The 22905-nt window shown below is 48.3% G+C and overlaps 1 protein-coding gene and 1 long non-coding RNA gene across 3 annotated transcripts in view; both read right to left on the reverse strand.

The window, feature by feature from the left end:
* Nucleotides 1-22905, reverse strand: part of GALNT18 (polypeptide N-acetylgalactosaminyltransferase 18) — a 364052-nt gene that overhangs the window by 266876 nt on the left and 74271 nt on the right. The gene's annotated exons all lie outside the window — the stretch shown is intronic.
* Nucleotides 169-22878, reverse strand: LOC116525135. The gene is made up of 3 exons (XR_004257591.1): nt 18258-22878; nt 6902-6907; nt 169-179 (listed from the first exon to the last, which is right to left on the reverse strand). It is a non-coding gene; the product is annotated as an uncharacterized LOC116525135 (long non-coding RNA).

A 22905-nucleotide genomic window follows, 5' to 3' on the forward strand; every position in this document is an offset into this window, starting at 1 on the left:
GACATTGGGAAGCTCATGGAATTACCAAGAGAGGTAGCAAACCAGGCTCTCAGTTAGGTCACCAAGAACATCACCCCAGATCTTACTTCACTAGAGGACCCTCTGGGCACTGCCAATACTGCGGATACTGGGCACTGCTACCACACTGCAGCTACCAGGACCTCAAGAACTCAAGGCTCCTGGCACTTTCGCTAGTGCAGGGTACCAGCTCTTGATTCAGAGCCTTAAATCAAAGACTTGTGATTGATGTAGCCAAGTCATAGACCAGGCCCTAAATCCAAGAAAGGCTGGAAATCACTTATTTAGGAGAAGCCTGTTCTGATCAGGGTCTGTTCCTACCAAGACTCAAAAAGTGGGGAATTCCCCAAACACGAGAAGTGGGCTCAGGTGCCAGGTGGCCCAAAATGACAAATGTCCAACAAATGAGGAAACTGGAGTTCTTCAAGTTCCTTTCAGCAGCCTGAGTCTACCTAATTTAACAGATTGCAGTAGAGTATATTACAATTCTCATTTGTCTGCCCCCCTTCTCTGTGAAATGTTACACATGGTTATTTATTACCATTGCCTTGCAGTATCCCTCCATCCAATGGGAGAATGGTTCCTCAATGGCATTGAGCTCGAGCCAGTAACTTGCTGTGATCAATGGGATATGATATAAACTGGACCCTAGCAGAGGCTTTAGGAGCCATTGCATATGGAGGCTCTCACTTTCATTTTCTCTTCCAATAAAATGATGTGTTCCAAATAGGGATTGGTCCTTCAGCCTGTGCCTCAGAATGGGAAGACACGTGGAACAGAACCTAGGAGTGCTGTGGCAGCCACAACTGACTCACACAGTCTCCAACTTTCATGTGAGCATAGAAATAAGTGTTTCTTATTCTAAGTCACTGATTTGGGGGCAGGAGGCTGTTATTGCAATAAAGCAGACTGATACACATTTACGGAGAACCACTCCACACCACTGTCTAGTGAACAAAGGAAATATATAAGTAGATAGGACTCGTCTCTGCCTTCACGACACTTATCTGTGACATTCTTGAATCATAGCTGGCAGAGAGTGGAAGTGTTTTAAGGAAAGCATAAACACAAGCCCTGAGAAGCAATGGGGAAGGAGACAGATTCTGCCTGGGGTTTCCAGGAGGCTTCCCGGAGGATGCAAAACTGGGATTGGATCTTGAAGACTAAGTCCAGGGTTATCAGAGAAGGTTGAAGAGAAAGGAGGGGATTTCATGCAGAAAAACCAATATACAAATTCAGAGAGGTACAAGAAAAAAAATACAAACATACACACACACACACACACACACACGAACACATAAATATATTCTGGTGTTGCTGGAATATAGACAGGGCGGGGGAGGAGAAGTGGTAGAAAAAATAATAAAATAGAGGTTTCAAAAGGCCCAGAACACTGTCCCAGTAATTTCAACATCATTCTCAAGGAAACAGGAATGACTGAAAGTTTCCACCAGATCCCTATTTTAGAACTATTATCCTAGAAGTGGTAGAATGGAGGTGAACAAGAGGCAGGGAGCACACTGAAGAAGAAAGGTGGTTCAGTGAAAAGCAGTGCCAGATGATGAGGTCCTTACCTGAAACAGCAATAGGAAGAGCAAAACAGTTCACGAAACATTTTAGCAGTGAGATCAGCAAGACCTGACTGGATGAGGATGACACAGGGAAGAATGAGTGACGCACAGAACGCCGGGCTACTGATTTTCTCTAAGCGGACGGTGGAGTTAGTTGTGGATATGAGGGAGGCAGAAAGGGGAACATGCTTGGAGAAAGCTGATGATCTGGTGTTGCGCATATCACCTATGAGGTGATATTCTTTTAAAATTGTGGCTGCTGGTCCCTTTCTGGCCTGTATGGTTACTTCTTTCATGATCTTTCTGCTACAAAAATCAGAGCATATGTAGCTATTCATGGAAGTAATACTTCATTCTTTCTTTTAAAAAACATAGTGTATTTGTCAGGAGAGATCTGGTTGTACTGCAAGAACAAAAACACCCTGAACACCAGTGGCTTACATAACAAAGGTTCACTTCTCACTCATGCTACACGTCCATCAGGGTCACCCAGGATCCCTGCTCCTGTGTCATCGTTGTCATCCTTACACTGAGAAAAGAGCTGCCAGAATACCTGTACCATTGACCATGGAGCATATATTGGCTCCTAAAGCTTCCACCTGAAATTGACATGTCTGAAGAAGTCCAACAGAGGGATTATGTTTTCTCATTTATAAATGCATTTCTCCAGGCCTTGACACCAGATTCCCAATGACTGGCATTCCCAGCCAGGAATGTTTCATGTCTAGACCTGTACTCCCTACATGGCAATCCTTCCAAAAGTCTTCATTGTCTTGAAGGCACCCCCCAATCCCTGACCCCTTCCAACTCTGGACTAAGGATGGAGCTGAGGAGCATCTGCCTCTGCTTCTACAGTAGCTTTTCTCTGCACGAATAAGAAAATCTGGCACAGAACCTATATTTCACTATCAAAGACACCTTTTGATCAAATGTCCCTGTGGTCTGCTGCTGGATTGGGGTGTTTCTTTCTACCCCTGCAGATACGTGTTTGCCTTTCAAGTCTCTGGGCTGTGCAGCCAACTCATTCCAGTACTAAAACAGGGACAGTGATTATATTCCTACGTGGTTCTGCAATTAACAGACTTTTCCTAAGTAAATGTCCACATGAGCTTCATCCTACAAAACTGTAAACAGATGCCACAAATGTTTCTGCCACCAAGGTTCACCAATTAGAGCTACCAAGCCATGAGCAATGGTCCATGAAATATTAAAACTTCTTCAAAATTAAACATATATTTATACATTTTTAAAACCCTAAGTCTAAATGTATTTATAAAGCCAGATTTTATTTTCTGTGTTCTGCTTTCTAGAACAGAGCTCTCTGGGCATAACAAATTCCTCCCCTCAGTCTTGAAGAGCCCATCAAAGCCAGGCATCTGCAATGAGATGTTTTCTACTCATTGCCTGATGGACATCAATTGTTCTCTATTTTCTCAAACTGTGAATAGTAACAGCCTGTCAAACTCAGGTACCCTGGCAAAAGGCAAACAGCAGAGGCCCTGCCACTGCCCAAACCACCAATACCCTTAGGTGCCAGGCAGGCTGGCAGTTGGATATTTCCTGAGCATTTCTGATATACCAGATACTGTGCTAAGTACTTAGCATGGGTTATCTTACTTAATCCTCATAACAACTCCACCACATAGGCCCTATGCTTACCCCCATTTTACAAAGGAGGAAACTGAGTCCTAGAGAATGATATGGAAAGAGAGCAGAGAGTAGGTGGCATATGGAGTCTTAGAGGATAATTAGAAATAATGCAGGAGTTCAAAAGAGGAAGGACACCCAAGCAAACTGAGTGGCATGAATAAAGGCATGGAAATGCAGAATATTGTGTGTTTGCAGAATGGTATAGACTAGGAAGGCTAAAGCACTGAGTACTTAGGTAGAATTGCCTAAACATCCAACTAGGAAGGTCAGCTAAGGCCAAATTGTGATGAAACGCAAATGTGGTGTGGAATAGTTTGGACCTCTGACTTCAGAGACTAGGCAAGCAACCAAGGAGAGAAGTGGGCAGGTGTAAGACAGTAAGGAGTTGTGAGGACTGGCAAACCAGAAGGTACACAGCTTCAGCTGTAAAGGCAATCAAATTCTTTAAGTGTGAGCTGAATTTGGCCTTTAGGGAATCAGCTTGCAAACTCTACAAGGCAATGTGAAGCTGATAAGGGGAATTAATCAGAGACTAATACTGTCAGATGGTTTTGTTCAAAAATCTCCCTCTGACAACCATGTGGAAGACGGGCTACGTGCGGCAAGACTGGAGACAAGGGAGCCACCAAGGAGGTAGATGCAGGAAAGTAGAAAGACATGATGGGACCGAGGACCTGGGTGATACCAATGGGTAGAGAGAGAAAAGCGATAGATTTGAGAATGAAATATTAAAAAGGAAGAAGCTGGCAAGACTTAATACAAAAAGGACATGGGGAAGATGGCATGGGCGTTTCAAAGATAATACCCAAGCTTTTGGTGCAAACCATGGGGTAAAAATTGCTGTTAAACCCAGGGCGGTGGAGGAGTGAAAGATAATAAGCGTCATTTCAGACAACCTGATGGGCAGAGCTTTGACATTCTGCTACCACGAGAGGCCCTCAGGGCTAGCATGGGTCTCGGCCAAGACTCCTTGCTAGCTCCATGGTTGAATAACTGAAGAGCCCATCCAAGAGAATAGCTTCTTCTGTATTCCAGGCGTTGACCAAAAGTTCTGGGGGTACTACTAGTGCCTGCTCTGTGTTGCACCAGGATACCTATTGATGCCTGAGGTCACCAGGTACCAGATGTGATTTCATGTGTCAACTTGTCTGAGCCATGGGGTACCCAGATATTTGGTCAAATATTATTCTGAATATGCCCGAGGATGTTTTTGGATGAGATGAACATTTGAATCAGTAGATCTACTATTGCAGATTGTCCTTCCTAATGTGGGTGGCCTTCATTCAATCCGTTGAAGACTCACCTGAGTAGAACAAAAGGCTGACTCTTCTGCGAATAAGAGTGAACCCTGCCCGCCTGACTCTTTGAGCTGGAACACTGGTCTCTTCCTGTCTTCAGGCTTGAACTGAACATTTGCTCTTCTTGGGTCTCAAGCCTGCCAGCTTTTGGACTGGAACTTACACCATCTGCTCTCCTTATTCTCAGGCCTTCAGACTCTGAACCACACCATGGCCTCTCACAGACCTCCAGGTCGCCAACTACAGATCTTGCGGCTTCTCTTCCTCAATAATAGGGTAAACCAATTTTTTTTTTTTTTGGACGGAGTCTCGCTCTGTCGCCAGGCCGGAGTACGGTGACTCGATCTTGGCTCACTGCAACCTCCGCCTCCCAGGTTCAAGTAATTCTCCTGCCTCTGCTTCCCAAGTTGCTGGGACTACAGGCGCACACTGCCATGCCCAGCTAATTTTTTTGTATTTTTAGTAGAGACAGGTTTCACCATGTTGGCCAAGATGGTCTCGATCTCTTTACCTCGTGATCTGACCTCTTCAGCTTCCCAAAGTGCTGGGATTACAGGTGTAAGCCACTGCGCCCGGCCAAGCCAATTCTTTATAATAATCTCTTTATATATATATATATATATATATATATATACACACACACATACATATATACACATACATATACATACACACACACACAGACATATGCAGATCATGTTTGCTGCATGCGTGCATGTGCATGTTAGAGGGGGAAGGAGGGAGGCTGTATATGGGTGTGTGCCTATGTATGCGTGTGTACCTATGTGTGAATGTATGTGAGTAGGTATGTCTGTGAGTGTCTGAGTGATTGCATATGTATAAGTGTGTATGTGTTACTATGTACATGTGTGAGTGTGTATATGACTCTATAAGTCTTTACCCAGGTTTAACTCTCCTTGGCTTTCCTCAGTATGAATTCTTCTATAGAAACATTCCGGCATCTTCCTGAAGTTCTTCGGAGTCTAGTCTTCAGCACTGAAGGGTGCCTGAGCAAGGCAGCTGGGAGACAGCTCAGGTGTCAGAGACATACTGAAATCTCACCTGAGCAGCTTTTCTTGAAGTCAGGCTTTAATCATGCCCCAGGGCCAGGTCCTCCATCCCCCCATCCCCAACACAGGCTCGTTGGCATGCAGGGGCTTGTGATGCCTCTCATCAGGAGGCCAGGCCAGCCACGGAGGAGGGAGGCTGGATCAAGCAAATTCCAGCCCTAAAGCAACTCAGACAGAGCGGGAAGGGGCCCCTGGGTTCCTGCCATCTTCAGCATGCTCCTAATAACTTAAGGCAATTTTTTAAAAAGTGGATAGATGCCCTCTGTCCACAGCAAACAGGAAGGCAATCCTCCTTCCTGGGGCTGCTGACAGGGTCCTGTCTCTGCCTCCAGGAGACACCCTCAAGCCATAGGTTCTGTCAGCAGTGATCAGGGCAACATCAACTGGACCTGAATCCACACAGTACTCTGGGCAGACCCTGCTCAACACGTCAGCGGGCAGGACAGGCCCGCAAGCTTTGTGATCTGGAGTGCATTTTTCAGCTAACTCTTCTGGAAGTCCACAGGCATCCTCCAGAGCAAAAGGAGGGACAGGCAACAGGGTAGGGAGCTCTCCAGATCCCCCAGACCACACAGGCCTGGGACTGGAGGCCAAGCTCCCCACCGCCATTCTACCTGCCCAGCACTTGGACAAAGTCAGCTGTGGAGGCCTTCAGTGTTCATAACCCACAGCCGCTCCAGTCAGCTGTGCTGCTGGGTGCAGAGCAGAGTTCTCTTGCCAACCAGCACCACAGATGCACTGTCCACTGGGTACTCCGTAGAAGCTCAGCCTGGAGCCACCAGCTCCCACTTCCTGGCAAAAGTCCCATTGAGACTAGCAACACTGGAAAAGGTCAGAGCCAGAGAGGTAGGGCCAAGTGGGAGAGAGCCCACCAGAGCCCCTGGGGGCCTCAAGGAGACAAGGGCAGGAACAAGGAACTCACTGAGGACAACACTGTGACGCCACACCCCTGCCCCAGACTGGAGCCTGCTCTGAGGACAAGCTCCCTGCTCGCTATAGGCCTTTGCCTGCCGCCTACTCTGTACCTCCCACTCTTGCTGAGTGTGCTGCTGGAGTAGAAAGAGAAAGACACTACACGAGGATTTATTCTGCTTATGTGTAAATCCATAGCTGCCTTCAGCAACAACCAGGCAGGGTAGAAGCCAATCATGGTTTCTCATAAGCAACTGAGGCAGCACAGTATACAGGCTTTGAGAAAGCTCTGCAGGAAGCCCCGTCCACAGCATAGGGCTAGGAATCCTGCCAGCATGGCAGACATGTGGGAAGGGTGAGGAAGTCATGCCAGCCGTACCACCCCTGCCTGTTCCCCTCATCCCTCCCCAGTCCTGAGTGCCCTGGAGGAAGAAGCTCAGACACCCTGTGCTTGCCTATACATGAGTGGATACAAGTGCATACGCATCGGGTTGGTTACCCTCCCCCTTTCTCTGCCAGGCTCTGGGCCTGGGAAGGAGGCCCTTGCCAATGCAGCACCCAGCCTCCTCAGTAAGGCTCAGCCAAGGGAAGCCATCCATAGGGGATCAGAGGGTAGCAGAGTGGTCAGGATATTTCTCCTGCCCCTGCAGTGCTTTAGGCCCACATGTCCACTGTGACTGTATCTCGTACCAGGCAGCATCACTTCCAAAGCTCTGGTTCCTACCCTACCCTGGTAACACTATTTCTCCCCTTGTCCAGCCAGCCCTAGGTGTGCCAAGAGCTCCCTCCTGCTGTGAGTCTCTGGGTCCCTCACCCTCTCTTATTTGCTCCCTTAACTCTGCCTCGATCTCTTCATTGTGATCCTTTCATGTAAACAACTGGTATATATTCTACTTCGGGCCAGGTCACTTCTGATAGGTGTGGTTGTATATGTGTGTGCCAGTACTATACACCTGCAGTCTCTATATACCTGCAGCTGTGTATGTGCGTGTGTCATGAACACATGCACAGGACACACCTTTTCCCTGAACTTTCAAGACTGACAGCAAGAAAGCCATCTTCGGGCATCCATCTCTGAATCCCAAAGTGCCCCATTTACTCCCATTTTGACACCATTTTGAAATGATTAGCCTAGGTCTCTACCTAGCCCAACAGCTCAACACTAAGCTCATGGCGGGCAAGGGGAAAAAAAAGAAGTGGGAGAAAGCAGGGAAGAGGAAGGGTGGAGAGAGGAACAACGGAAAAGATGCCTATCATGAGGCCGGGAGCGATGGTTCCCACCTGTAATCCCAGCATTTTGGGAGGCTGAGGCAGATGGATCACCTGAGGTCAGAAGTTCAAGACCAGCCTGGTCAACATGGTAAAACTTTGTCTCTACTAAAAATACAAAAATTAGCCAGGCATGGTGGCACGTGCCTGTAATCCCAGCTGCTTGGGAGACTGAGGCAGGAGAATTGCTTGAACCTGTGGGGTGGAGGTTGCAGTGAGCAGAGATTGTGTCACTGCACTCCAGCCTGGGCAACAGAGCAAGACTCCATCTCAAAAAAAAAAAAAAAAAAAAAGATGACTATCATTCATTGAGTACCTGAGCTAAAGCAAGAACGTTACAACCACTTCTCCATTCTAAAAACCATGTAGATCACCATTCATCTCTTTACAAGTAGGAAACCAGGGCTCAGAGGCTTTGGGTAACTATCCCAAAGGCAGACAGCTAATGGCAGTGATAGGCGTTCAGCCACAGGTGAGTCTAAGCCCTGGCCCTTTCCATTCCACTGTACTATTTCTCTGTCTCCCTTACCCAAAACATAATCATGGCCACATAGTGGGTACTCAATCAGTGCTGGTAAAGCCGAGCTGAAGCTAAGAAGAAAATCCAATGGCATTCTTAAATACAAAGATAAAGCTCACTGGTCATGAAGAGAGCCAAGCTGGTCAATGCCTGAGCTCAGATCATCTTGAACAACATAATGGAATATGTCTACGGCTTCAGTCCTGCAAAAACACAGAGGGCTTCCCGCTGAGTTACTTCAAGGCTGGCCCTTGGTCAAAGCCATGCATGATATTAAATTCTAGGACAAGAGCTTTCTGATTGATGTATGGTTGAGCCTCAGAAAGACTGAGTTGCTAGCACATCCCTCAGCCTACCCTCTTGGCAAGCCCAGCGCAAGAACTCAATAGCAGATCATTTGCAGACAGTCTATGTTGCTGATGGAAACTAAAATGCCAGGTAATTAACTGGATAGCAATAAGAGTGCTAAATAATTGCCATAACAATAATTACTGGCCTAATTCTCTGGAAGGTCAGATGGCTCAAAGTCTGAGACCTGTTCAGAGGTCAAAGTGGGATCTGGGCATACCTGCCGCCTCACAGTGACCAGTGCATTGCCCTGCTGCCTCTCCCATCCATGTTACTTCCCAGCCTTTAGGTAATCTCCAGAACCCAGAAATGTTACAGCTGTCTGGCCTCAGAAATACCTGCCTATCGTGCCAAAGCTGGCAATGAACTCCTGTTCTGTTGAGCTGCCACCAGGAATGAAGTAGCTTCTTTAGCTTGTTTCATCCTCAGGGCACTCTATTAGTGATCTGTCATCACCTGCAGGGTACAGAGAAGAACCTGAGCTCAGCCAACTTGCCAGCAGTCTCACAGCTGGTTGGTGAGGAAGCCAGGATCCAAACCCAGGTACCCAGGTCCGCCTTGTGCCAAATCCTACTGTCGTTGCCATACCTAATGATGCCAACACCCTCCAAGCCTATTCCAATGCTACAGTACTTTTTTTTTTTTTTTTTTTTTGAGATGGAGTCTTGCTCTGTCACCAGGCTGGAGTGCAGTGGTGCAATCTCGGCTCACTTCAACCTCCGCCTCCTGGATTCAAGCAATTCTTCCACCTCAGCCTCCCGTGTAGCTGGGACTACAGGCGCGTGCCACCACGCCCAGCTAATTGTTGTATTTTTAGTAGAGACGGGGTTTCAACATATTGGCCAGGATGCGCTACAGTACTTTTTATCCACATAGGTCTCCCTAAGAAGCCACCAGGAGTGAGGCCACATTTGCTCAGAGACAGGCACATGTACTGTCTCGAGATCACAGGAGCCGGGCCCCCACCGCGCTGAGTCAGGTCTCACCGCGGCACCCCAACCTCTCCACGCTGCCTCCTACTCTACCTCCTCTCCATAACAGCTATTTATAATCCTTATTTGTATAAACAAAACAGTGTATTCTGGCTTTTTTTTTTCCTGTACTTTAAATAACTAAGTTACAGATAAAAGAAACAGAATGAAAATGTTATCCAATCATGGGCCTGCCCTGGTGCACGTCTGTGTATCTGATGTTTTCTCCCATTGCTATTCCTAATAGGTGCTGCTTCTCTTTGCCTCATTATCTCCTGCTCTCCTTTGTGCTTCTAAACAAAGGCAGCGTGGCACAGGGCCATGGCTTGCTTACTGCCTGGCTGGCAGACGGAGCAGGGAGGGGTCCGTCATGTACCCCAGTCCCTCGGAGAATTATAGTACAAGACCTAACATGGATTGAGCTGTGTTGCTATGTACCAGCACTATGCATCACCTCATGCGGCCTCATCACACCCCATACCAGCACCCCTATTACATAGATCAGGAAACTGCGGCTTATAGAGGTCAAGTGGCTTGCCCAAGGTCATGGAATATGAGGAAGCCAAGACTTGAACTAGAGCAAGCAGACTTTGGCATCCAGGCCTTTGACCACAGCTGGTCAGAACTAACAAACTCCAATAGTGACTCCTATCACCAAACTGATGGCTCCTAAGGGAGGCTGATATTCAGAGACAGACAATGACCAGAACATCTGCCAGAACCCTATAAATGAGGAAGTTTTAGCCTACAGCAAGCATAATATGAAAGGAGAAAAGAGTTACTCAACAGCCATTTTGCCTCACCCTTACCTTGAGTCATGCATTTCAATTATTCAGTCAATCAACAAACATTTGCTCAACACCAACTCCATGCCAGACCCTGCACTGAATGCTGCTGATGCAAAAGTGAATACAACACAGTATTGTCCTCAAGATGCTTAGTCAGCCAGGGAAACAGATGAGGAAACAATAGCTGAGCCAGAGCCGCATACATACACACTGAGATATAGGCCTATCCTCACCCAAGACATCAGATGACCACCCCCACTGCCATTCTATGTGACTTGAAGACATCCACCTTTTCCTCAATCCATTTTCCATTGACATTTACTTCACTGTCATTAGCAGACAAGTAGAACCTTTGCAGTCCTTGCTGGCTTCTTGATATATTCTCCATGCTGTGTTTACAAACACAGCTGCAGACACGAATGACTCCTGCCACCTATCCTGCGAGATACGCTGGTGGCCTTTACATGCTGGGTTCTGTTGATGTTCCTCATGCAGCAGAGGCAGTGGCACATGAAGCATGCAGCCACCTGCCCACATCCCCTGCAGCATGGCACAAAGCCACGGGGACGCCCTGGGGCAGGGAGCCAGCAGACCTCGTTTGGGTCTCGGCTCCATTACTGTCTTGATGAGTGACCACAGCCAAAGCTGTTAACCTCTCTAGACCACCATTTCCTTATCTTTAAATTGAGGAAATTGAATAAGGAGCTTCATCAGATCACAAAGTCCCATGGAGTATCTTCATGGCTCTTGGCCCACAGTGCGGTGCTTTTTACATAATGCAAAATGAATGAGTGTGAACAGCTGCTGGTGAGGCAGACCCTGGCCTCTAGCCAGCTGGAGACCAGGGCACTCTGGCACCACGGGTAAGAGCGTGCTGCCCTGGTTCTGCCACTGGGCAGCTCTGCAACCAAGGCAAATCTGTTAACTTAGATGAGCCTCAGTTTACACAGTAACATGCTGATAATAATATTTTCTGCATTGAGTTGGTGTGAAGATTATTTGAAATAATGTGGTTTGAAGCATGTACCAAAGCCATAGACGCTGCCGCCAGTGTTATGCTTTTCTGTGCTGCCCTTGTTGTCCATTGAGGCCAAGTTCTGATGTCCTAGGGCTGACTCCTGGTTCTCATGGGCTCCATTTTCCACAGATGGGCTACCAAGCTCATGCCGTATCCTTCCCTGTCCTGCCCTGTCCCCAGCCCACAGGCTGGGCTCAGATACCGTTGACCAGACCTTCTGACCACTCAGCCAGCTGAGCACAGCCAAACCCTGCTAAGTTTGCCTGCCTGCCTGGATCCTGTGACTTCCTCCAGGAGTGCTGGTGCTTTCAGCTCCGGCCTGCCCCGTAAATGCACTTCCTGCCAGGCTCCCACCCTCCTCTTGCATCTGCCCTGGGGACTGCTGCATGCCACGCTCTGCCTTGCTCCCTGGGCCCTCACAGTGGCCTGCAGGCTTAGAAGTGCTTTCCTGCCTGTTCCTTACTTCCTGCCACTGCCTCTGGAGCACCCAGAGGAGCTGTGTGAAATCACAAAGAGGGCCTTTCCCACGTGGGGAGTGGTCCCTATCCACAGAATTCCACGTCTTCCACCCATTTCCCATCCAGGCATATACACAGCAATTCACAGCTTAGTCTAAGCAAGCAGATCTTTCAACCTAGTTTCTCTCACCAGCTATTCCTGACGATACTTTTAAGGAGACTGTACTGAAAATGACATGAAATTTTCAAGACCTTGGGTTAGATTGGACACATCGAAAAGACCACTCAGCGATGCTAATAATAAAAGCTTTCATTTTTTGAGCTCCAGGCACTTTCCATACATTGCCTCGCTGAACTCAATCTAACAGCTCGGAGACATAGGTACTATCATTATCTGTATTTTACAGAGCAGGACTGGACTGGTTAGCAAACAAAGTTCCCAAGATCACATAACTGGTAGGTGCAGGGCCAGGTGGTTCAACTAGATCTGTCTGCTCCAAAGCCTAAGTGCTAAGCCAGGTTCCTATCCTGCCTCCCAGCAGACTCAAGGTGGCTCTGGCCCCACAGAGGAAGGCAAGAGGGAGGAAATCGGGGCTTCCCATCCTTACCCCTCACCAGGATCTGATCAGATGCTGCCGTTCTGGCCTCTGATAACTTCTCCCTTCCTGATATCAGCTTCTTCCTCTACAACTCTGTAGTTGAGGAAACCTGCCAAGACCTTCAGCAATTCCATATCTTAGAAATGAAAACTGAAACAAAGAAAGTCTCCTGGTCTGTGCATGCCACTTACATGGATCACAGCTAGTTTCTAAAGGGAAGGCCTTAAAGAGTCTGCTAATTGGGTTTGGCAAAATGACGCTGGGCTTCACATGCAGCAGATGCACAACACTGTTATGCCTTGTGCATTCCTGCTTTGCAAAAACAATGACCAGAGCTTCACAAAGTGGTGCCTTGAGGCATAATGTTAAGGCAGAAAAGAACAGGGCTTGGCCAAAGCCAGGCAGCACCACTGCCTAAGTTTCTTATTTAATTCCTTCAAGTGTGGGTGGTGCTGGTGCTCCCTGGATTTGTCAAGCCATCTCACAGTTTCATTTTTACTCTCTACAGTGAGCAGAATCTGTTTTTATGTTTTACATAAAAATGAATATACTGCTCACTCTGGATCAATATCATAGCATATACTGTTGCAAGTGCTTTATCCAGATCCATCGACTCTGCTGCTCTTCTAGACATTTCTATGGGATAGGCACTGCTGTTAGTCCTGTTCCAAACGTGAGAAAACCCAGGCACTGAGAGAAGAGGTCACACAATTTGACTAAGGGCAAACAGCTAATGAGGGTTGGAGCTGTGAGTCGCTCTGCATTTTAACCACTGTGCTACCCTACTCTGCATTTCCTAGGAATCTGTTCAATAGGCAAATAAAGATAAATATATTGCTTTACCTTTGTAAGGCTTTTAAGATGAATTCACAAGTCAGGGGAAAAAAAATCCTTTAACGGTAATTCTTTGGAGAATTTAGAAAATGTGGTCACCAGGATACAGGCAATCATGTTTTAGAAGGAGAAAAGATTTTTTAGCTCTGCATGGCATCTAGAGAGGGAGCTGAGAAGAAAGGACGTGTCCGTGTGTCTCCAGGGCTGCCCAGGGAAAAGGAGCTTCACTGAAGTCTACAGCCCCCAGTGATTAGACAGAAATAGCCCAGCCCTAGAGAAAGTCATCCCTACACTGACTGGGTCTAGAGGAAGCAGGTTATAAAACACTGTTTCCCAAAACGCAGTCCTTGGACTTCCCACAACAGAACATCTCGGGATTTTATTAAAAATGTTGATTTAGGACCTCACCCTGAACGCATGATCAGAATCTCTCAGAAAAGAATAGAAGGGGCATAACCCAAAATGCTGAATTTTTAACAAGCTTCTCAGGTGTTCTGATTACAACGAAGTTTGGAATTCTCGGCCATAAAAATCTGACAGCTGTATTTGCTGTGAGAATCTGTGCACTGTGCAACCTTGGGAAATAGCACTCAGCCACTGAATAAAGGATGAGTTACAGCCCAGCCCAGTTCCATGACCAATTTTAATCTGATACTACTATAACTTAATAATGGCAATAATGACAACTACCAATTACTGAGCATTTACTACATGCCAGACACTGCTGAGTGTTTTACTAATCTTATTTATGGTAACTCTCACATACCCCTGTGCTGGACTTAACATCGACCTTGTTTTGCAGAGGGTGAAATTCAGGCTGGAAGATGGGTGACTATATCAGGGTTACAGAAAGCGAGCAGCAGAGGCAGAATTCAAACCCAATCTAACACCTTGACCCCTCTGGCTCTGAGCTCAAAGTCAGTGCTGCAGGCAGCCCGCCCTGCCATCACCATCCCCAGGGCTATGATGGGGCTGGGAAGTCCACTCCCTGAGGAAGGCCAGGGTGTCCTTTCCTTGGCAGGGAGCAGTGGCTGGAGCAGGGCTACTCTTTCTGCTGCACGTTGATTTCAGCTGATCACCAGGTGTGTCTGTCCTAAACATGGACAACAGCCAACATGCTGGGCTGACTCCAGCTCCCAGAGACCTGGGCCTCAGGGTGGGAGACACCAGCACACCATAAGCACCTTGTGGCCTCAGCAACTGGGGCAAACTTTTCCTTGCTTGCACCAACAACCTGATAGCTCTCATGCCCATGGGTCCCTCTCAGGGGCCTCATCAGCAGCTTTCTTCTGGGAATGAAGCACAGGCTGACCTGAGAGTGAGTCTTCCCTTCCTAGGGGTGCCTCCCGGAGCTCTGGTTAACCAGTCCGTAAATGGGGACCTTAATGGGGCCTCACTGGGTCTTTGGAAGGATTAAGTGAGGAGCCATCTGGGAACACCTGGCCTGAGAGCCAGCACATTGCAGGCCTGCTGACCTCCCTCCTTACTCCTGAGGCTGCCGTCTTTAATTTCAGGGCTGTGGTTCCCTTCTGCACAGCACTGCCTGGCCTCCTGCCCCAGCCCTCAGAGATCCCAGTAGAAGACGCTTTGCCAACAGGGGTGCCCCCCAGATTCCTGGGGGCTGTGGGCCTCCCTGTCCACTCAGCCCCAGGATGTAGGCATCTCCAGAGCAGGGCCCTAACTGTCTTGTTCTCTGTGACATCTTTGGGCTAGAGGAATGCCTGGCAGGGAGCAGGCACTAATGTCTGCTGAATGAGCTAATCTAGTCACTGAACAAATGGGAATTGTGCAGTTGCTTTGTGCGGCTCCAGTGCAGAGGACAAACGCATCTGGAGCACAGGGCTCTGCCCTCAGATCTGACATCCATCCAAGCCTCCCTCTCAAGGGCCCGATGCCAGTAAGGCCCCCTTCCCAGCCCCCACCCCTCTACTGCCCCAAAGCATGGCTAGCAGCCTTGAAGCCACACTGCCTCCTCTACATTACTCCCTTCAGCCAAGCCTTCCAGAGAAAGATGCTCAGACCACCCTCTCCTTCTGGAACTTTTCATGTGAGTCTAGGGCACAAGCCAAGCCCAGAGACCTCTCCTGTCGAGTGAGCAGGTTGCTGTCCCTCAGCCTGGCCACCCTTCCACAGAGCTGTCCTGACATACCTCACTGCCCACAACCTCCAGCAGGAGAACCACAGGCAAAGCAAGAGCAGAACCCAGCAGGAGCTTCAGGCCCACCCCTCAGAAAGCGCCGGAGACTTTGCTGCAAATGTGAAAGAGCCAACTAACCGCAATGTTGAATTGCTGGGAACGCAGAGGGAAGCTGCCCACTGGGGAGGCTGCGGAGGGTTCCATGCACCCACTCCCCACCCACCAACTAATGTGTCCATCTCAACCACTTTAAGCTTACTTACTGACCATTAAAGACTTTACCCAAAGGCTGGAAAAAAGGCTGTGGCTGGGCCCTGGAAAGCAAAGCAAAACAAAGCAAACCCTTAGCACCAAAGTGCTGGAAAGTGCTGTCAAAAGCGGATGGATCAGAAACAAAGAAGAAAGGGCTCTTAAACAATAAAGGAAGTCAAAGGCAAACTGGGATTTGCTTTACACAAATGCGATATGTGGTTTCCAGGCACAGTGCCTTGCAGGGGTAAAGGGCATCTGGATTTCCAGTACCAAAGGGAGAGAGAGAGACAAGGAGCACCACATGGTACCCCGATGCCAGTCTGGCACTTGCAGCCTGGCCTCTGGGCTGGCTCCCCACCGCCACCCACTACCACCTCTCTGGGCCTCAGTTTCCATTTTTAAAAACTGAAAGCATTGGACTGGATTATTCTAAACATATTTTGTGGTTCTAAAAACTCTTCTCACCTCCATGTCAATATTTTCAAAACAGGGACAGTCAGTTCTGTCTCCTTAGCAAGACATCTCAAAGGCTTAGATGGTGTCCTTGTAACCCTGGCGAAGAGCCCTGGAAGGTACAGGATAATTGTTTCTCTTCCTTGTTGCCATGGAAACTTGTGACTCCTACATCCCTGATGCTAGGACAATAGCCTGCCTGGATGGTTTGGGTTTGTTTTGTCTATACCCACACTGCACGTACTGAAGGGCTGGCAGAGCTGCAGGTGACAGCTTGCCAACAGGAGACACTGCTGTTCCTCATTCCATTACCAAGTTTCATTAGAAACTTTGGAATCATGGCAATCATGAGTGGTTCTGGGGCTGTACTGAGGGGCTCCCAGAATTAGAGCACCCTTTGGCCCTAAAAACTGATCCCTGATCTTGCCTCTGTGAGTTTCCCTTGGCCTGCCCTGCAATTTGGGTGTGATGCTTTGTGATTTTTCCTGCCACTTCTAATGAGATACGCACTCCAAAAAGGCACCCTCAACAAGCGCTGAATGATACGTCATCCCTGTGTGACTCTCTGATCGTGGCAACATATTAGACTCAGTGGAAATGTGTGTCAGACACCAGGTCTTCAAGGACCAAGACAGAAACTGGTAATTGGCAGGAAGGCAGAGGGTGGTGGTGCTGTCTATTCAGAAACTGGGTTGTCAGAGGGAAAATGGGTTAGAAAATGCCCCCAGTGTCTATTAACCCTGTAAAATGCATCCAAATTGCTAAAAGATTTGTGCAATGTTATGATTCTCTTCTTGGATTGTGAGTACTTTGGTAAACAGAAATGGAATCACTTAAAGTGATGCTCCGTTGCTCCTGTTAAAACAGTGGCAAACGATACACTTCGCTGCTTGTCCCACATCCACTTCTTGAACCACAGTGTTCCCCACTGGCTGAGATTAATGGGGATGCCACTATAGCTGTTAATGGTTCTCACTGTCCAACTCTGCACCTACAAGTTCTTTCACCCCCACCCCTCACCAATCAGGGCCAGCCCAGTGCCATCTGAAAAATCGCCTGCGTTTTTATGCACACCTGAGACCCAGAATCATCCCAACTCCTCCACCTCTCTCCCCTCCCATACACAACTAGCCACCAGGGCTTCCTCAAACTCCACTCCCATCACAGCCATTGTCATCATGGCCTCCACCTTCAGCACTTCTTCCCTGTTCTTCAAGTGGTCTCCCAGCCGGGCTCCCAACCTTCAGCGTCATTCCTCCCATCCACCTTTCACCTGCAGCTGGGGTGATCTTTCCAGACCACAAAACTTATCATGCCACTTTCTACTTAAAATTCTTCCATGGCTCTCCAAGGCTTGCAGGATCCAGTCTTAATCCATTCATCTGACATACAAAGCCTTCCTGGGCTGGCACCTCAGCCCCACCCACAAATGCTTCTGGAGCACAGGGTTCTGCCCTCAGATCTGATATCTGATCTCCCTCTCAAGGGCCTGATGCTAGTAAGTTCCCCTTCCCACCCCCACACCCCAGCTGTCCCAAAGCATGGCTAGCAGGCTTGGGGATTCCTCCCTTCAGCCAAGCCTCCCAGAGAAAGATGCTCAGACTACCCTGTCCTTCTGGAACTTTTCATGTGAGCCTAGAGCACAAGCCAAGCCCAGAGGCCTCTTCCGAAGAGTGAGCAGGTTGCTGTCCCTCGGCCTGGCCACCCTCCCAGAGAGCTGTCCTGACACACCTCGCTGCCCACAACCTCCAGCAGGAGAACCACAGGCAAGGCAAGTATAGACATGAGTGGAACCCAGGAGGAGCTTCACCCGCACCCCTCAGAAGATCCCAGAGACCCCACTACAAACGTCAAAGAGCCAACAAACCACGACGTTGAATTGCTGGGAACTCAGAGGGAAGCTGCCCACTGGGGAGGCTCCGAAGGGTTCCATGCACCTGCTCCCCACCCATGAACTAATGCATCCATCTCAATCACTTTAAGCTTACTTACTGACCATTAAAGACTTTGCCCAAAGGCTGGAAAAAAGGCTGTGGCTGGGTCTTAGAAAGCAAAGCAAAACAAAACTGTGGGAAGAGCCCTTCATCTCACTTGTAGATCTAGCCTTTCCCTCAGCCTCTCTCCCTACCAGATGCAGCCAGCCATGGACTGATGCCTCTGGGCTCCCACAGCAACCTGGATCCCTCTCCAGATCACTCCTACTTCCATGTTATCTGCATGTTTCTTTACACATCTGTCTTCACCCTGTATCAGTCATCCCAACAAAGGGCGCAGCGCTGGCACACGCAATTCTTCAGTGAATGAATGAAGAAATCATCACATGCTTCTCACTTTTCACATGGAAAGAATAATTCCTGCCACATCCTTGTTCCAGAAAACAGTCATGCAAACCTCAAAGAAGAAAAACCTAGGTGTCAAAAAGAGAATGTAGAGTAAAGAGGTCAAGAACATTGATTCTGGAGTTAGGCAGCATGGGTTCAAATCTCTACTACTTTCTAGCTGTGTAACCTTGGTCACCTCTCTGCATGTATCACATTTGTATAAAGCAAATTCCAGTTTGCCTTTGAGTTCCTTTATACTAAGAGACCCTTTCTTCGTTATTTCTGATTGATTTGCTTTTGACAGCACTTTCTAACATGTTAGTGCCAAAGTTTTGTTTTGCTTTGCTTTCTAAGCCCCGGCTACAGCCTTTCTTCCAGCCTTTGGGCAAAGTCTTTAATGGTCAGAAAATAAGCTTCAGTGGTTGAGAAGGATCCATTAGTTTGTGGGTGAGGAGCGGGGTACATGGAACCCTCGGCAGCCTTTTCCACTGTGTGGAGAAAGAGTAAATATGACCTTCGCCATAAGGTTGTTGCAGGCACTAATGCACCAGTGTGTCTAAAGTACTTGGGAAGGATCTGGTGCATGGAAAGTGCTTGGTCAGTGTTAGTTACTATTATTAAGGACGCACCAGCTTCCCAGGTCTTTTTGCTTCTACCACTTAGGGAATAGAGCCTGCCAAATGGCTATGTCTTGGATGTTTCTAGAGTCTCATTTCAGGAGGTTGTTAATTCCAGCCAGGCTGATCTGTGATCATTGCAAGTTGTTGTGTGCAGAACCCTCTGAAGGGATCCTTGGGGGTAAATAGAATTTACTTAACCAGGTGTCCACTGTCTTAGCTTCCTTCCCTAACAGCAGGAATCTTTAGTAGGCCACCTTGGCTGAAGTGACAGGAGTGTGATGAGGACAAAGTGGCCTCAATGGAGACCCACCCTGGAACTGGGCCTGCCACCCATTTGAGGTCAGGGATGTCCCTTCTCTGCTACCCTGTCCCCACCATCCTTACCACCCACCAAGGACCTGGCTTCTGCACAGGGCACCACTAACCAAGTCCTGCTGGAGTCTTTCCCACTGTGGGGAAATGGTGCACAGCATGCCAGGGGCCGGGGGTGTGGGGAAGGGCAGGGAAGCATGGAACAGTGGAAAGCGCCTGGCTTCAGCGCCCAGCACATCAGAGCCTCTGCTCCTCCTCTCACCACCCACTGACCTGATGCAAATCCCATCTGTCCCTAGGACCCAGGCTTTTTCATCTGCAAAGTGAGGGGCCAGCTGAGATCACTGACTCCTACCTATATCCCATGCCTGTGTGACATGACTTAGACCCCGAATATGCCACAGTGGGTGGGTGGGTGGGTGGGTGTGATATTGTTCCCATTTCCTCTTCTGGTGCTCTGGGTTCCAGTGGCTTCTGGTAATACTTGCTCTTCCTCACACAGGAAAGGCCTTTCCTGAATGACTTCCTTGCTCCAGGCCCAAGCCAAGAAACCCAAACAATAAAAAGCCAGCCCAGTCCTCTGTCACAATTGCCTACAAACTTAATAAAAATGGATTCCTTGTGCCCTGCAATAGCGTGTACAAGTCTTCCTTGTCAGCACAGAGGGTCCCACGCTGTGCCAGCCCCTCCAGAGGCAAGAAACCAGTGGCAGATGGGTCCAGCCAGGACCCCATAGGTGTGAGAGATCTTGTCCCCTTTGTTCAAGAGGGTATAAATTAGGCTTGGCTCTCGATGGTCTGTCTCAGTGGAAACCAAACACATTGCAGTGAACACTGAGGGGACCCAACCCCCAGTACACGCAAGTAGCAGCAAATGTACCTTGGGAGCCAGGAGTGCTAGATTCTGCTGACTTATATTCAGAAATGGACCGTCTCTATCATTAACAACGAAACATTCTGATACCTGCAAAAGTCCTTCTGTGCTAGTCACTATGCTAAGCATTTAGGGTGCATTAAGTCATATAATTTGTTTATTCAATCAAAAATTTAGTGAGCACTTGGCAGATGCTGGAAGCCATGCTGTGTACTGGGCACAGTGGGAAGCACCCAGACAGGGCGCCCGCTCTTAAAAAGTCAACAGTCAAGCACCATGATTCTTTTTTTTTCAACTTTAAGTTCTGGGATACATGTGCAGAACGTGCAGGTTTGTTACATAGGTATACACGGGCCATGGTGTTTTGCTGCACCCATCAACCCATCATTTAGGTTTTAAGCCTCACATGCATTAGGTATTTGTCCTAAAGGCATCATGATTCTTGAACTTGGGTGTGCATGCTATGAAAATCACCTGGGCACACCCTCCAACCAGAATCTTCACTTTCCTCAACTGCCTCATCCCTAATTCACACTCTGAAGCACTGGGCCGGTGCTATGGAAGAAATCTATTACTTTGCTCAGATGAGAAAACTGAAGTCCAGAGAGGCAAAGTAACTTGCACTAGGCCACACAATTTATAAGGGGCACAGTTGGGATAGGATCCCTGCTCTACCTGGTTTCAGAGGCAAAGCTCGTAATTACTACACTATCCTGCCTTCCTGAACCTCATCCAAATAATCAGAGCAATATTTACAGGGTATCAGATCATTCCATTGCTGTGCCATCTTTACAACTACCCAACCATGTGAGGTAGAAAGTATGACTCTCATCCCATTTTACAGACGATAAAAGGGAGCTCAGAGACTTAATGCAACTTGCTCAAGTTCACATGAATAGCAGGCCCCAGTGCCAACATTCAAAGTCAGACTTGACCAATTGCACAGCTTCTGCTTTTTCCAATGTTCCATGCTGCTTCTTTGAAGGCTGTTTCATAAAGGTAAAGAGCAATGAGATAAAAAAGCAACAACTGAAACCAGCCTTATCCTAAAGGGAAGAACAAAAATGCAGATATTCTGCTAGCAGGCAAGGACTCAGGAAAGAGAAATTCCTTTTCCCATGGCCTCTGAGTCACCTGTGCCCCCAGGAGCCAAACCCAGTGATGGGAAATTCCAAGCTGTGCGTCTATGTGCAGTCATGTGGGTATACACCTACCACCTTACATGCGCCATGTGTGCAGGCCACATTCAGATAAGCATGTGCACGGTGTATCCATGCCACACTCCCTGAAATCCTGGCTCATCCCTCAGAAAAAGTCACCTTGTTGGCAGGTGGTCCTCCACCATCCCAAGTAGCAGTTGCCACAGGACTAAAAAACCACCAGAAAGGGTTTTGCAATCAAAAGAGGCTTTAGCAGCTAGAGTGCATGTGTAAAGGTCAGTCTTTCACTCAGGGGACAGCCAAGCCAGGGGAAGGAACAGAAGGGGAGGCTGGAGAAGCTCCCTGGGAGGTAGTATTTGAAATTCTGCATTGCCCTGAGCCACCTGCAGAGATGCAGTGCCCAAGGGAAGGCCTGATTCCCAGGGGGAATGTGGTCATTTTGTGTGCATCAAAATGACAAGCACTTCTGTGCAAAGCATCAACTAGCTGCAAGGAAAAAGATGCGGTGGGGAGCACATCACAGCACCCAGAAAAGAACAGAGCTAACTTCTCCAGGAACCGAGACACCATGGGGAAGTCCCCAGCTTTCCAACATTAGCAAACAAGCAGGATCGGGCCCATCTTCTCCCCTAGCCCTCAGCCAAGCTACCAGTGCGAATTCCTTTCCCAGGCATCCATGACACAGCCTGAGCCCTGGTATCCCTGAGAAGGCTTACAGGTTCAAAGTGAGCCAGTTGTTTGAGCCACCCTTGAGCCACATCCTATTTGGAAGACGGGGTGCACCAGGAGGAGGCCCAGCCAGCCCATCTGCCTTCATGGACACCCACTCCACCTCCACACCCCTGTCAACCCAGCCAGGACCTAAGGTCATCGACCTGCTGTGGCATTCTCCCCATGCACTAGATCCTGCTGCTGCCTCTTCATTCTCTCCACTTCTATCTTCCACTCTCTGTACCAACCACGCCCACCTGACTGCCTAAGGCTCTGTCACATCATCTCTTGCCTACATTTGAGGACATCCCGGTGCTCACCATCTCAGAACCTACAATCCCTTCTCTGTAGTCCCCTACAAATCAGATTCTGCCACTGCAATGCTGTAAATGGTATGATGGCTCCCACTGCTCACTGGATAAACCCCAAACCTTGACTGCACCTTCAAAGCCCTTCCTAACCTAGGTCCAGCCAACCCACCTGGTATTATCTACTGTCCACATCCTCTGACCTCTAGCCATACAAATACACCTATTCCCCAAACAGGCCTTGGCATCTACTGCAGTGGATACCCTGAATGCTAACGATGTCTTCCAGGTTTCTCATCCCTCCACAGAGCAGGCACTCAGATACATTTTTTGTCAGATGGATGGATGGGTGGCTGGGTGGGTAGATGAGTAAGTAGATGGGAGGATGTGAAAGGATGAAGGTGGATGGATAGGGAGTATTTTTTTTTTTTTTT

This window comes from Sapajus apella, unplaced genomic scaffold, assembly GCF_009761245.1.
Source record: "Sapajus apella isolate SASKATOON/1434 unplaced genomic scaffold, GSC_monkey_1.0 scaffold47, whole genome shotgun sequence".
NCBI lineage: Eukaryota > Metazoa > Chordata > Mammalia > Primates > Cebidae > Sapajus > Sapajus apella.